Consider the following 16865-nt stretch of genomic DNA (forward strand, 5'->3'; position numbering starts at 1 on the left):
AAATATAAATATAACAAACAAATAATAAACCGAGAAATGCTTTTTGCTAAGGAGATTAAAAATCTCTGCTGACCTAGATGGAAAGAAATTTATTTTCTTTAAGCTGACTTGATGGGAAGCCCGGAGTAGTTGATGTGGGGTTATTCCAATGGCACCAGGGGGGCACAGCTTTCTTTTTTTCACACTCTTCCCAACTTGGCTCTGTTCTCACATTTGCTTCCTCATGGCCTCAAAACAGATGCCCTGCCTCCAGCCTCTGGCTTGTGCTCCCAATCAGAAAGAAGAACAAGGGTCTCTCCGCTCAGGAAGGGAGGCTCTGCTAATGCCTTTGCCTGTATCTTTGTGGCCGTGTGCTGGCCGATGGTCTTTCCTAGCTTCCGTGGGGTCCGGGCAATGGACGGTCCTAGATCTCTGGCCCCTTTGGCAGCTGAAGGCCAGGGAGTGCTGTGTGAATGCCCTTCAGGTAGCACATCTGCAGTGGGGCCATGGAGCAGCCTACTCACTCCAGGGCCTCACGCAGATAGGGACCCAGCACAGGGAGCTTTTATTTTTATTAGCTATGCCAGGTGCAGAACAGACTTTTAAATCTTATAGAGCAAATTGGGCCTTTCTCAGTGATTTTCTTCTTGTCCTTCTCTTGGTCTCCATCATCCTGTTTGGGGTTGCCCTCACGCCCCCCATCGCTGGCCAAGTGCCCACTGATGTCGCGACTGTGGGGCCTTTCCAAGTGTCCTCAGCTCTCACAGACTCTCTTCTCAGCCTGGAGGCTCTGGACGGCTTTGGGAACTTGCTGGTGTCCCCCAGCTAGAAAACAACTGCGCTGGTCTCGCCAAGGGACACTGCACTGTCCTCCGTCTCTGCACTTGGAAGTCTCGCTCAGCCCCTGCTCCTGCTCTTCCCTGCTTCCTGCAGTGACCTCGATGCTCAGTCCCTGGGAGGCATTCCTTGACCCCCTGATGTCTCTGCAAAGGTACAGCTCCAGTCTGTGTGGCTTTATTTTTAAATGTGTTTTTGAAAACATACTCTTCCGGGTAAAATGCAGAGCTGCGGCACTTCATTAACTAGAACACCTGGGGTGTTTATTGCAGGAGTGTTTTCTTTGGGCTTCTGGTTGTTTATCCATGGTGGCCATAGATTATGCAGGCTGCAGAGGTCAGGGAAGGAAAATTTATTCATTTCACGCCCAACAGCAGATCTTATTTCATAACCAGCAGCTCACCTCCACCTGGGCTTAGCAGCTAATGGATGTGAACCTCAACCTGGGGGTCATTTCTCCCAGACTGTAATGGAGACGGATCTCAAGGTGTCTGGGAGCCAGGAGAGGTTGTGTTGTTAGCGGGAACGATGCCGAGTACTCATCAGATTTGCCTGCTGAGTGTATTGTGTGCAACTGTTCTGTGGACGGAAGGTGGCGGCCGCTGATCTACAGGGAAGCAGGTTACGGCAGCTGGTGATTTACTCTCAGGTGGAAGGAGGGAGGATGAGTTGAATAACAACCCATTGGACAGTGAGAATTAAACAGATCTTTCTGTCCAGCCTCCCTTGCTTTATGGACCCTCCAGGGCCCTCGCCAACAAATCTCTCCATCCCGCCGCGGGCTATCGACACAGGAAGAAATAGATGGTTCTGCTGGCTCGTGATGGCTGCCTTGCTTGATGTCTGGGCCAAGGGTATCATCAATCTTGAAATTTTGGGGGAAACTGTATGGATTTTTTCTGGGGAGGAGACTAGTTGTATTTGTGGGTTATGGAGTCATATAAATTAAAAGCACGGCTCCTGGTAGTATTTTTGAAGTTCTTTGCAGCATTTTACATCAGTCCTGCAATAACACCTAGTATTAATTTGTGCACTTCCTATGCATCAGGTCCTGGGCTGCTGTCTTGTCATGGATGGGCCTTCTGTATTCATCCGACATGACTCCATAAAGGAGGAATTGTGACATTTCCCTGTGGATAAGGAGGAGGCCCAGGCTCCATGCTGTTGCTCACCAGGCATGTCCTCAGTGCTGGACTGAGCCCAGAAGCCCGACATTCTATGCTTGCTCTGAAATAAATGGCCAGGCAGGTGGGAACCAACAAATGCTGGCCAGAACACCTTGGGTGGGGTCCTCTTTCTTGACCTGTTTCTCCCCCAAGAGATGAAAGCTCGTCTTCCAGATGACTGGATTTCAAGGGTCAAATGCTCTGTGCCTTCTGGACTGTGTAGAGTAATTTTATGTGTCAATTTGATTGGGTTATGGGATGCCCAGATCTTTGGCTAGACATTATTTCTGTGTGTGCTTGGGAGGGCATTTCTGGGTGAGATAAGTGACAGAATGGGTAGACTCAGTAAAGTGTAATTTGTGTGGGGATCTGTTAAGGTTGGATCTGGGGTGTCCCCCCAAAGCTTCGTGTGCTTGGCAAGTGATGGATCATGGGGGTGCTATACTCGTCAATGAATTAGTCCACTGATGCCTTCGCAGCTGATGTGCCATTAGGAGATAGGGCTTGGTGGGGAAAGACGGGTCCGGAGGCAGGCCCTGGAGGGGTTTGTCTCCTTTCCTTGCTCCTCCTTCTCTCTGCTTCCTGTCATGCTATGAGCAGCTTTCTCTGCCAGTCTCTTCCACTGCGCCATTTCTCTCATGGAGGCTGCAGACTGCGGACTGAAAATGTTGGCCAAAATAAACCTCTTAAATTGTGGGTATCAGGTATTTTGTCATAGCAAAGAGAAAAGTGACCAAGACAGAATCATTCAGTGGTTCCTAAGACTGAATATAATAAAAAGGCAGATGAAGGAAGCCTGTCACCCTTTTCCTGCCTGATGACTCAAGTTGGGACATCACATTTTACCCCCTATTCACACTGAGAGAAGCACAGCATCAGCTCTTCTGGTTCCTAGAACTCACACTGAATGACACCACTAGCTTTCTTAGGACATCAGCTTGTAGACAGTAGGCACATTTAGGACTTCTCAGCTTCGATCATTGTGGAGCGCGTACAGTCATTTGTCCTTAGGTATCCACAGGAGAGTGGTTCTAGGGTACCCCTGTGGTGACAAAAATCTTGCTCAAGTCCTTTATATAAAGTGGTGTGGTCTACACATTCAACCTATACAGGACCCCTCAACTTAAAGTTTGGATCGCAAAGGCCTATGTGTTGAAGGTGTGCTCCCAACTGGTGGTGTTACTGGGAGATGGTGGAACTTTTAACAGGTGGGGCCTAGTGGAAGGAAGTTAGGTGTGTTACCCTTCTTGCCACTGAGACACAGTGCTCCACACCCTCAGTTTATGGGAGGAGAGGTTAATGTGGCCCATGGCTTCAGGGGATTCCCTCCACTGAGAGCTGACCCCAGGGCAGAAACATCATGGTAGAAGGGTGTGGTGGAGAAGAGGCTTAGTTCATAGTGCCCAGGAGCAGAGCAGGAGAGCAGTGCTGAGAGGAAGGGGCCGGAGATTACACATGGTACACAGGCTATACCTCCAAGACCCACCCAGATATACCCAGGAGCATGCTTTACTAATCTGCTAGGTGTGCCTTAATCTAGTCAAGTTGAATGTTGAGATTAATGTCATATTTGGTCACTGGGAATGCCCTTGAAGGGGATATTGGTATGCCTGCACCTTCCTGCATCCTTCTGTGTGCTTCCTGGCTGCCGTGATAGGCCTGCTCCACAGTGTGCTCCTGCCATGATGCACTGCATTACTTCAGGCCCAAAGTGATCACACTGAAATCTTTCTTCCTTATAAGTTGATTGCCTCTGGTATTTTGTTACAATGACAGAAAGCTGACCAACATGCCTCATATATTTTATATCATCTTTAGATTACTTCCAATGCCTAATCTCATATAAATGCTATGTAAATAAGTATTCTATTCAACTATTTGTGAAATAGTAAAAAAAAAACAACAACTGTGCATTTGCTCTGTGGTTGGTTGAATCTAATGGAGTGGAACTGAAGGCTAACGAAGGCTGGCTGTGCACATGTCTTGTGGTCTCTTTCTCTGGAAAACTCTCATTTCCACAAGACACAGGTTTCTGGAGAGGAGATCTTGCTATTGGTTAACTCTCACAAAGCATGAGGAAGTATAGTTGTGCCCCTCACCACTCAAACTGAAGAACCCTACAGGCAAAGCCCAGCCATTTCTGACCTTCTAGAATGGTCTCCCTCCTAAGTGTAAGCTTCTCGCCTTCAGCTCCAAGCCTTGTCTCCTGCTGCATGTCGCTATTTACTCATTGCCCTACTACTGTCTGGTGGTGTAAGGGCAATGTCACATTGTCACATCCTCAAGCTGAGGCTGAAAGCCAGTGACACAGTCCTGAGGCATGCTGGAAGACTGGAAACATGTCCAAATCTCTTAAAAGCCAGAGAAGGACAAGAAGTCTCCCTGTGACAGTCTCTTTCAGATACACATTTACCCAGGTACTCACAGGCCCTTGAGGCTGAGAGAGACCAGGGGTTCCATGCACTCTGCTTACTGCCATGTGCCAAGGGCTGCTTCATCCTAGGCCTGTGTACCTTCATTTGGGCTCTCCCAGAAGCAGGCTGAAGACAAGAAGCTGAGAACTTTTAGCTTATGTGGGAGGGGATCCCATGAAGTACTGAAAGGACAGTGGGCAGCTGAAAAGGAATGTGGATAGTCAATCAGTCAGTTGATCAAGCAGGCAAATACTTAGGCTTCTGGAGGACAGTGGGAGCCTGGAAGCTACCTCTTGTTCTTGCAACAATAAGGCAAGGACAGTGGTGATCAGCCTGTTACTTCTTTTTGTGCTGATCCTTTGGCAGATTGCTTATAGCATGGTTAATTCTATGTACCCCCAGTCAAAACTGGTCTATCATGTGCCTAAAGCCCAACAGAGGTCTGCAGGCAGTGTTACAGACTGAATGTGAAGGGCCCTCCCCTTTTGTATTCCTCATGTAATGGTTCTGGGATGTGAGGTCTATGGGAGATGACAAGGTCTTGGACAAGGGTGGGGTCTGTTCCCACCTGTGAACCAGTAAATGGGCCTCACCAGGAGCCAAGTTGGCCTGTACCTTGGACTCCCTACTCCCCAGAACTAAAGGCAATGAGTGTGCTTTCTTTAAGGTTCCCAGTGTATGCTAATTTGCAATTGCAGCCCAAGCTGACTGATGCAGACCAAGAGTCCCAGGCATTTGAAGGTAGCTGTTGGTGGGTAAAAGTGAATGTCACAGGTGTGTTTGGGGCTTGGTGATGGTTAACTTCTCCAGTCAACTTGACTAGGCTGTAGCTCCAGGATATTTAACCAAGCCCTAATGTAGGTGTCGCTGTAAAGGTATTACACAGTTACATTTCTTATGCAAAGGAGATTACCCTCATCATTGTGGTGGGCCTCACTGAATCAGTCAAAGGCCTTAAGAACACGGGGGCCCAGCCCTAGCTCACTTCTTTAAGTGGCTGCTTCCACAATGCTGGCAGCCTCAGTTTGCTGTAGTTCGATCCCCACAACACTCCAGCCATGCAAAAGTGCCCTGAAGGCATTCAAGGAGCAAAACACACACACACACACACACACACACACACACACACACACACACACACAAAAGGCCTTAAGAACAAAGCTGAGGTTCTCCCAAGAAGGAGAAAGTCTGCTTCTAGACTGTAGTGTCAACTTCTGCCTGACTTTCCAACCTGCTGGCCTGCCTTAAAAACTTTATACACAAAGGTATCATGTCAATACCCTGGCTAGATGTCTAGGCTGTGGACCTATGGTACAGATTTTGTCCCTGCAGTCCCCACAGTCATGTGAGCTATGGGTTGCTGGCTGCATCTACTCACTCACACAGCCTATGCTGACCTTGGACTGCCCAGGTTGCTGGAAAGACCTTTCTCTAGATCCAAAATTAGTGACTGTTGTAGGCTATAAATGGTTTCCCAAGGTACCAGGTCCCAATGTCCAAACTCTATAAATTGACCATATTTGGAAAAAAAAAAAAGGTCTTTGTTGGTGTAATTAAGTTAATAATCTAGTGGTAGATTATTCTGGATTATATGGGAACTCCTCAGTTATCATCACCAATGTTCTTAAGACAGACAAAGGGAGATTTGCAGACAGAAGAGGCAGAGACCAGAGGGAAGAAGCTTCAAGTCAAGGAGTTTAGCAGTACCAGGAAGATTGTTCTGGATTATGTGGGAGCTCCCTAGTTATCACCAATGTCCTCAAAAGACCCAATACCCTACCTTCAAGGCTAAGAGACCACTAGGAGAGTCAGGAGACAATGCAGAGAGCCCAGACTCAGGCATGACAGCGACTACATGGCCCTCTGTTATTACTGTTATTTCTATCACTGAATAAATATCTGTGAAATGGAACGAATAGGTGATGATTGCAGCCCTAAGAATGCTTCCTAATAGGGAGTTTTGGGGCATATTAAAGGACATTAGTCAATTTTTAGGGGTAAAAGGAAGAAGGAGGGGCTGTAATCATTGTCCAATAAAGATTAAGGAAGGTAAAGATCAGTTAGGAAGAGTACATTTCCAGTATTATTGGGTCTGCTTGGTGCTTCCAATCTGGCCTTTTGGGTTTCTGAGCGCGGACAGTGAGATCACATGAACTCCTGATGACTTTGGTGGCCTGTGGCTCTTCACATGTGCAGTGCATAATGATTTGAAGGAACTATGGGTAGGAGATGAAATTGCTGCAGTGGACAAAGGCTAGACCTGCACTGGGCTTTTCAAGAGTTTGGGAGTTCAATCCAAGAATCAGTGCCAGCCCAAACCAAGCCTGAGCTACATGACCTTTCATACAGGGCATATTGTCCCCCTGTGGCCACCCCTCTGACTTAATCCAATTCTTAGCATTGTCTCTACCACTGCTTAGTCCTGACCTGAAGTCCAAAAGTGCCTGGTGGCTGAGTTCAGAAGTGTTATCATCATATTAATATGACATTACTTATTATACCTCATGGTTATACTTTTTTTCTTGGATAGTTAAGACCAAGTTAAAGCAAGACCTATATAACAAAATTTAACTTTTGTATCTGACAAAGTCATCCTCTCAGGATTTACCCTGGAACCATGTACAGTACCTTGTAGATCTTTTGTCAGTGTCAGTCATCTGGATGAGTCACAGCTATTGCTTGACCAATTTGCTCTCTGTGAAAACCTGAGAGAATTTTTTCTCTCTAGAATACTCTCCTTAGGCAAACTATACATCATCAATCACTTTCATCTGTGGCCCCATAGTCTCCTTGATCAGAAAAGTTGGGACACCACTGAGTTATAGGATGCCACAGCTCTTAGTCCTGAGTCCTTACTGACTTTGAAGTGCTTAGTTCACAGATATCAGCATATAGGCTTAGTCGGGGTGAGAATTCTACACATTAATTGTTATTTTCAAAAACCACATGGAGATTCTTAGGACCATTGCCTTAACCATCTTGTTTATATAAATGTATGGTTTTGCCCCTGCCATATTTCCTAACTTTTCTCCTTTCTTAATATGCTGAGCTGTAGAGGCTCAAGTCAACAACTTCTGACAATTGGCAGTTCTGCTGATAACCCACTACTATGACGGACTATTGGACTATATTGGGTTATTTTGCTGAATTCAAGTACCTACAATCGTTAGACTGGTTTCAAGTATGAAAAGGTCCTTTAAGGACTTCTTCAAATACAGCTTCCCTAACTATAGTGGAACACCCATCTCTGACAAAACAAAATGAAAAAGGGGATATGTTGGGAGCCTTGAAGCTAGGAAATCGATCAAGTATGTGTAGGTGGGACTTGGCCCAGTGCCCAAAGCAAACAAGCTACCTCACCCCTGAGATGAACATCCTGTCTGGTTAATGTCAGCTATCAGTTGCTAGGCAACCTAGTGTCATGCGTTAGTAACTTCACAAAAGTGTAAATAAAGGACTGTTTGTTGTGAAAAAAAAAAAGTGTTATCATCATCGTTTGTCACTAACTTCCAAGGAATAATCAAAGATCATTCACTATTCAAAGTTCCCAAAGTCCTACTCAGTTACTTCAGTAACCAAGATTCTTCAGTAACCAGTTACTTCAGTCATCAAGATGCTGATGACAAAAAAACCTTAATGCCAATTGCTACAGAATCTTGTTAAAATGAAGATTTTGATTTGGTAGTTTTAGGGTGGATCCTAAAGTCTTGTATTCTCAACAGTCTTTCGAGAGTTGCTGATGCTGCTGGCTGAGGGCTGCACCTGGAGCAGGAAGAATCTGGATTCAGTGGGTGCACTGGGTGAGTACATATCGCTCTTCAAATTCCAACCACTTTCTGCAAAGTCTAAGCACGCTCCAAACACATTGCCGTGTTGTCACTGTGTAGAATGCTGTTTTTGTGATTTGCTTTGCTGTTAAGATGTTTGTATCTGTAACTTCATTGAGAGATATCTTCTCCTTATTTTGCCAAGAATCAAAAGTCAAGCAGGGGGAAAAAAAAAAAAGAATAGCCAGGTATAGACACCAACAGTATGGGTTAAATGAGGGTTAAACACTACCCACATTTGTGGGACCGCTCCCTCCTTTAAGTTATTTCTGTACAATATTATCTAAAGGATGCTCTTGCTAATGTATCAAAGGATGAAACAAGCTGTGTTTCCATTTCATAAAGGAAACCCTTTGAGTCATCTGTAGGAAGACAGATGCACTGTGAGGCCACAGAATCAGGTGAAACACATCAGACGCACAAGCTTACATACGCATGGTTTCTCGTGTATAAGAAATTTAAAACATTGACAAAGAGAAAAACAGAAGCCAGATAAGAAAATAAGGAAACAAATCTTTTGACAAAGGGAAGGGGTTCAAGAGATGGAAAGATGGGGAGAAAGGCGAGGAGAAAGGGATGATACGTGAATGAAGATGTGGTATGTCCAGGACCAACTTTCTAGGATGAATGTAATTATCGTGTACTGTAAACATGTATTAATAAAAATAAAAATTGAAAAAATTAAACATCACATTCTTTACACTCTAAAAAAAAAATCAAGCAGGGCCATTTCTAGAAGCACACATTTGCTCATGGCCCTCATTCTCAATGGACTGTGGACTTTAAATGGATCAAATAGTGTCTCCTCCTGCAAACTCTCGGGCCTCCTCTTCTAGAAGCAGTCAGTGTCAGAGTGGTCTGGATCTACACTGTAATGGAGGGCACTGGAAACGCAAGGATGACAGTAGCATTTCCTTGTGTCTGAGGCACATTAATGCAGGAGAGTCAAAATCAAGCTCTCCACCCTTGTGCCCAAGCCCACACCCTCTCCCTTGCTTTGGTGAGGAGCACTACTAGGCTCTCAGCCTCCTGCTACTAAAGCCTGGCTTTTACCTTGACCTCTGAGCCTTTTATGGGTGAAGATCATTTTAATTCATCTTTGTGACTCTAGTGGCTGGTTCACCAGATGTCTAATAAATATGTGGATTAAATCTGTAACTCTCAAATGGCTTTTACTTGATCTCCCTGACTTGCAAGATAAATAACGTATAGCTGGAAGCAGTTACAGTGCATTCCAGAAGGTATTCCTAAATAAGCCTGTAAACTCAAATAGGAGTAGCATGGAGGCTGTCTTGTGCAACCCCTGGGTGAGTTGTTCAGGAGGTCAGGAGGGGCTGATGGTTGGCCAGAACTACACAGCAAGTTTAAGAATAGCTGACCTAGAACCTGACTGCCTGATGTAGGTCTCTGCTTCCTCCTCCTCCTCCAACAGGATTCTGTCTATTTTTTCCACTTAGAAAAAGAGAAAGAAGAAATGAAGAAAATGCTCTAAACTTTGTAAAGGAAGGAGGTTGTGCCTGTGAATTTTGTTCTCTGGCCTTGGGGACCTCAGTTGCCGATGTCCCTAACTTCTCATAGGTTTACTATCTGAGATTTAGAGTGATGTTGGCATTTGTTTCCATGACAATGATGAGACCCTGCAATACGATGCACTCAGAAAGGATGTGGCCCAAATGATGAAAAACATATATCTTGTGACCCATAAATTTTGCTTCCAAGAATTTCTCCTTATACACAGGCACAAAGAATTTATATAAGGATATGTGTTGCACCTGTGTTAGAAACACCCTCACCCACCTTCAGTAGGGAAGGTGTCTAAATAAATTATGGCGAGTCCACCCTTAAGTGTTCTGCAGTCATTAAAAAAAGTGAGCAGAACCATTTTTGTGGATTAACTCAGAGAGGTGTCCAGATATACTGCTAAGTGAAAAAATCAAATCACAGAAAAATATGTATAAGAGAATCCTGTTATGTTCTAATAAAATTATATGTCTATAGAAATGTATAAGAAAATACGAAGAACACAAAAAACTGTAAACAGTGATTTCTCTGGGCAGGAAGTAGACAATTGAAGGGAAGATAAAGAGGCATTTTCAGGGCTTGTGAGATAACTCAGTAGAATAAGTGCTTGCCTGGCAAGCACAAGGGCCTGAGTTCAGTCCCTGATTTTGCAAAAAAAAAAAAAAAAAAAAAAAGGCATTTCCAATTTTATTTGTATATATTTTGTTTCACTTATGAACAAAGCATTAATATAGATTGTAATATGTTAATATATTCTATGATTTAAAATGATACAGAGAGAGAAACAAAGCTTTGCTGTCATTTCAGTTTATGTTTGACCCTTGTTTTAGTTACCTTTTGCTCCATAACAAATTGTCTCCAATGGAGATGTATCAAGTCACTTGCCTTTATTACATTCTAGTGTTTATGGGTCAAAACCTGGGTCTTCTGCCTCAAGGTTTTTGTCAAGATTGGAATCAAGACGAAGATGTCGGTTGGAGCTGTGGTCTCAGCTGAAGGCTCCCCTGAGGAGGTTGATTCTAGGGTGACTGGTACGGTGGTTGGTAAGGCTGGGTTCCTCCTGAGCTCTTAGGCTGAGGGCATCAGTTCTTTGCCATGTGGACTTCTGTGTAGGAAGCTCACAACAGGATACTGGCTTCCTTTGGAGCATGCGAGCCTGCAGGCAGTGCGGGACAGTAGGAAAGATAGCGCAGAGACTTCCGTGACAGAAGTGTCCTTTTAATTCTGCCATGTTGTATCCATCAGAAGCGTCCCTAGGAAGCTAGTGTCCCACGAGCATCAGAAGTGCTAGGAGACTGGCTCTGAGAGCCAGGACAGAGGTGCCCTATCGCAGTCCCAGGCTCTGCTACTCACAGTTTTCAAGCTGTGCAGCATTGGGATCACTTAAGATCTCCAGGTCTCTGTCACTGCACTGTAAAATGGGCTTGTGACAGCCATTTTGATGGAGCATGGTGACGATAGCACAGGACAGCATGTCTCAGAACCTAGAAAGGCTTGAGTGTGGCAGCCTGGGAGGGCAGTCCTGCTCTTCCCAAAGCTGCAGATGATCTATGGATTGAACATCTTTCAGGATTATCTGTAAAGTTAGAAATCCATCCACACAAGCTGCGTTTTTCCAGAAACTCACATTCCAGGGAACTCTCCAGATAAAATTATGTTTGTGTCAAGGAGCCTGGAATAAAGAGGTCTCTATTTAAAGACTGCTGGTGCGTGGTGAGGAAGTAGGATTGGGCACAATGTTAATCATTGTGATGTGGGCATGAAGGTGCCATAGATTATACAACGCTTAAAGAAAATGGGGCCTTTTACAATGGGTCTCAGTCATTAAGGGCATTCTACATTCAAAATTAGTCAGAAAAGGTAATTAGTGTCAAGGAGCGATTGTAGCCGCATCGTTAACGTGACAGATGTTGGTGCTGGGTGCTCGCTAATGACTTATGGAAGTCTCATTCAGGAGACAATCAGAGCAATTTGGTGGTCAGCAGACAGTCTGAGAATCAATCACCACAATAGTCAATAATTTATCATTTCTATTTAAAGTCTGGAATCGGCATCCGCTTAGACAGAAGCAAACCCTAACGGAGGCAGTTTGGTCTCCAGAACAGTCTTGAACCTTGGTGTGGGGTGTGTGTAAGTGGTACCTATTTTATTTCTGTACAGAGCAAACCGGAAAGTTGTTCTTTTTGGTTCCATCATAGAGTAGAAACAGCCACGTGCTGCTGGCTGCAGGGAAGTCAGCAGCTAGCTGGGAAGCGAGCTTTAGTTTTACACGTTTACCTCTGGGGATGAGAAAAAAGATCTTTTCTGCTCCGGAACCCCTGCATCATCACGGTGACTGTGAGGTGGACAGAGATTAGCTGTCATGCATCAGGACTGGCTCAGAAGGACCAAGGGTTTCTGAAGGCAACCCAGTTAATAACTAATTGCTGGAGTTCTGACTTTGGGTTGGGTGGTATCATTTCAACATACGTCATGTTGGTAATAATAGTAATATAATACCACAGCATTGCTTGAGAGCTTTCTGGGCCTGGTGTTGGCTGAGCATTTTACATATGTTGTTTCATCTTGACCTTTACAGGGAGAGGCTGAGAGAGAGGGAATGAGTGGATCAAAGCCACCCAGCAAGGGGATACAGAGCTATTCTTCAGGTCCTGATCCTGCTGTCCTATGTACCCTGCTATTGAACTGCTGAGTACAGGAAACAGTTGCAAAACTCTTGCTATCTCAGCTGTCTTGCAATGGCAAACAGAAATACCAATACAACACTCAGAATTTAGAGGCAGATTTATTTAAATTGACGGGCATAGATCAGGATCATTGTCAGAATATCAGGTCCTGATCTCTGGTGGTCTGGGGCTTCTATGACATCAGCAAGCAGGAAGTGCAGAGGCAGAGTGGCTTGTCGGTTGGGGATGGGTTTACCCAATGTGCATCACGGTGACCAGCTGTTTCAAGAGACAGAAGGAACCAGAACTGGAACGGGAACTATTACTTGGGCAACCAACAAACCAGAGTATACTGGCTGGGGGAGGGGCATTTTCTCCTACAGTCTCATTTATAAAGCAGGAATAATGTGTTCCATATACAGTTTTGAGAGTAAGCTGCTTGGAGAGCTGTTTTCTGGGCGCCTAAAAATAAAAGGTAGCTATGATCTTAGTTATTACACAGCCACTAGGCGGTAGCTAAGAGCTGCACTCCGTCTGCTCCCTTCTCGAAGCCATCAAGACATCGAGTTCCACCCAGTTGTTCTTGACAACCTCAAGTGTCAACACCCAATTTTATTTTTTGGTGGTACCAGGGATCAAACTCAGGCCCTTGCATTGCACTTGCTCAGGCAAGCACTTATTCTACTGAGCTAGCTCCCTGGTCCCACAACACCCAATTTTAAATTCATATCACATGTGGTCTAAAGATGCTGCCAGACTCACTTTCTACCTCTTTTAGCCTACGAGTCCTTCCTTCCATGACTTCCAGTGGCATCCCACTTACTTTAGGTTTAAACCCAGCTTTCCCCCGAGCAGCGCTCAAGGAATAATCTGGCTTTAACCTGCACAGTCCTCTGCTAACTTGGATTCCTCCCCCGCTGCATTCTTCTCTGTCATCTTTATCTACTATCTTTATCATAGCCATTGTCTTCCTCATGACAATGACAATGGGACCTCAGCATCCTCAGCCCATCAGTTTCTAAGAAAGTCCTACCTACCCCCACTTGCGAGTCTTGGTCATTTCTTTCCATTCTCAAGGTTGGGAATGCTGAAATACACCCTAACACAACTTCCGTGTAAAGCAAGTCCAGAAAGGTGGCCGCATTTGAGGATGGCCTGGACTGGAGAGGGCAGGCTCACTATAGCCAGACACATATCCCTAGCTCTCACAGTGACCAGGTGCTTCACATTAAGGCATTTGCTTTATCCTTTTCTCTGTTTCTCATATCCCATGGCAGGCTACACACTTACTCTTTTTATTAAAAAGTGATAGTCTCCTAACCTTCATCTTCGTGCTGTCATACTTTTAGGGAAGAAGGAGACACCAAATATTAGGTCAGTCTCCTACTTTTCCTGAGATAGTCCTAAAGGACTCTGACTTGAAAAGGCTGCCCTTTCTTAGTAGACCTGAGCTGCTAGAGGGAAAATCTTATGTGATTCCACATCTGCCCTTCCACAGAGATCTGAGGCTGGAAACCAACAAAAGCACACTGGAGACTGTAAATATGCCTTGATAGGTGTAGAAAGAAGCGTGAGTAAGTCTACAGTCATTGCAGAAAAATGTGATGGGATTCTCCTTGCCATTGAGAAATTAATGGTACCCAAAATTGACAAGAATGTGAGAAAGTTGATCACCACAGGATGAACCAAGTCAATCTAATGACCAATGAAGACCTAGTACCCAACAATTAAAGAACGCACATATTGAAAGTATAAGATTAATATTTGCCAGAATTGACTGTATTGCTTCATAAAATATATCTCAACAGATACTGAGTCATTAAATCATAGAGAAATTATATTCTTTGATAAGAATTTAATAAAATTATTAAAAGTTTTTCATAAAGGAAAATTCTTAAACTTTTCATATCTTGACAATAGAAATGTTACTAGGTAATTCATACATTAAAAAAGAAAAGTTGCAGTGGAAATTAGGAACTACTAAAGCCTAACCATAAAAACATTGTATGCATCATGCAGGCTAAGGTAGATTATGCTGTATGACTGTTACCCATGATAGGTCAAATCGAATGGATTAAAAGACACCTAGCTGATTAGCAAAGCATGGTTCTGGGCTTGTCTAAGGATGATTGTCATGCAGGGAAGCAAACAGAGTGGTGCTCCTATTTTGTTTTATTTATTTTAAGACAAGTTCTCCCTAAGTTGTCGAGGGTGGCCTCAGGCTTGTGGGGTAGTCTGGACTTCAGCTGTGTGCCACTATACCCAGCAGGAAGGTTCAGTTTGGATAGCAGCAACAGCCCAATCAAAATTAAAGAGGAGAATCAATCATAAAGGTCAGAGTAGAAATTAGTGGAATTAAGACTAAAAATAATCGAGAGAATCAACAAATTGAAGAGTTCATTCTTTGAAAGAGTTAATAAAATAAACCTTTAGCCAAACTTACAAAAAGAGAGAGAAGACTCACACCAATGCAATTAGAAATGATAAGTGCAAAATCACAATGTACAGGGCCAAAAAGAGAATAGGAGGAAAACATGGAAGCATAGTTTTTGTAAATGGGGAGGGAAAGGAGGACTGAAGGGGAGGGAGGAAATGGGAAAAAAGACTCCAGGTATATTATGTACAGGTATATTTCCTATGATGAATGTGATCAATATGTATGATCAATACATATTCATAAAACATAAAGTTAAAAAATCCAAAAGATAGTAAATACTATGAAAAAATTATATTTCCTGAAATTTGAAAATCTTGAAGAAATGGAAAGATTTCTAGACTCCTATAATGTTACCAAGACTAAATGAAGAAAGCATAAAAATTTTGATCAAATGACAAGTAATGAATTGAGAAAGTAATATATAACAACCATTGTTAATTTTCTATCATCTTATTTTGAAATTTTGTATCATTTTTATTGGTTTTTAATTTTTTTATTCTCTTAAAGAAACCTGCCAAAGCTCTCTGCTCCTGCACACATGCTGACAGCTGTTCTTCCCGTGCAGCCAGCAGCAATCCAGACAAGACAGTGAAGGTCAAAGTGAATGGATTTGGCCCTGTTAGACACCTGGTCACCAGGGCTGCTTTTTAAAAATTTTTAAAATTTTTTTTTTTTTAGGGCTGCTTTTAACTCTGGCAAGATGGATGTTGTGGCCATCGCTGACCCCTTCATTGACCTCAACTACATGGTCTACATGTTCCAGTATGATTCCACCCATGGAAATTTCCATGGCACTGTCAAGGCTGAGAACGGGAAGCTCATCATCAATGGAAAAGCCATCACCATCTTCCAAGAGTGAGATCCTGCCAACATCAAGTGGGGTGATGCTGGCACTGAGTACATGGTGGAGTCCACTGGTGTCTTCACCACCATGGAGAAGGCTGGGGCTCACGTGAAGGGTGATGCCAAAAGGGTCATCATCTCTTCCCCTTCTGCCAATGCCCCCATGTTTGTAATGGGTGTGGATCAGGAGAAGTATGACAATTCCCTCAAGATTGTCAGCAACGCTTCCTGTACCACCAACTGCTTAGCCCCACTGGCCAAGGTGATCTATGACAATTTCAGTATTGTGGACTCATGACCACAGTCCATGCCATCACTGCCACCCAGAAGACTATGGATGGCCCCTCTGGGAAGCTGTGGCATGATGGCTGAGGGCTGCCCATAACATCATCCCTGCATCCACTGGTGCTGCTAAGGCCATGGGCAGGGTCATCCTGGAGCTGAATGGGAAGCTCACATGCATGGCCTTCCATGTGCCCACTCCCAATGTGTCAGTGGTGGATCTGACTTGCCACCTGGAGAAAGCAGCTAAATACGACAACATCAAGAAGGTGGTAAAGCAGGTGTCAGATAGTCCCCTCAAAGGCATATTGGGCTACACCAAGAACCAGGTTGTATCTTGTGACTTCAATAGTGACACCCACTCTCCCACCTTTGATGCTGGGGCTGGCATCACCTTGAATGACCACTTTGTTAAGTTCATTTCCTGGTATGGCAATGAGTTCAGCTACAGCAACAGGGTAGTGGACCTCATGGTCCACATGGCCTCCAAGGAGTAAGTGGCTCCCCCACCACAGCCCAGCAAGACCAGAGGGACAGAGAGGCCACGCTGCAGAAGTCACTGCCCTACTCAGCCCCAACTCTGAGAATCTCTCCTCATAGCTTCCATTCCAGGCATCCTAGAAGGGGAGGGGCTTTGGGAGCCCTAGCATGCTGCCATTGCACACCATCCATAAAGCCCACTATACCCCCCCAAAAAACCCTACTAATTAAAAAAACCCAGGACCTGATGGATTAAGTCCTGAATTCTACAAAAACTTAAAGGACATTGTATCACAAATATTCCTCAAACTCTTCAATGAAATTGAAAGGAAAGGAGAACCTCCGAGCTCATTTCTGGAAGCCTGCAAGCATCACTATGATTCCTAAACCAGGTAAGTGGACCCACCTGAAAA

At 44.3% G+C, this 16865-nt stretch overlaps 1 pseudogene; it reads left to right on the forward strand.

Annotated features, from left to right (window-relative positions):
• The first annotated feature begins 15532 nt into the window (after nt 1–15532).
• On the forward strand, nt 15533–16469 carry LOC101570195 (annotated as a pseudogene).
• The last annotated feature ends 396 nt before the right edge of the window (nt 16470–16865 follow it).

Source organism: Octodon degus, unplaced genomic scaffold (assembly GCF_000260255.1).
Source record: "Octodon degus isolate 3935 unplaced genomic scaffold, OctDeg1.0 scaffold00010, whole genome shotgun sequence".
Lineage (NCBI taxonomy): Eukaryota > Metazoa > Chordata > Mammalia > Rodentia > Octodontidae > Octodon > Octodon degus.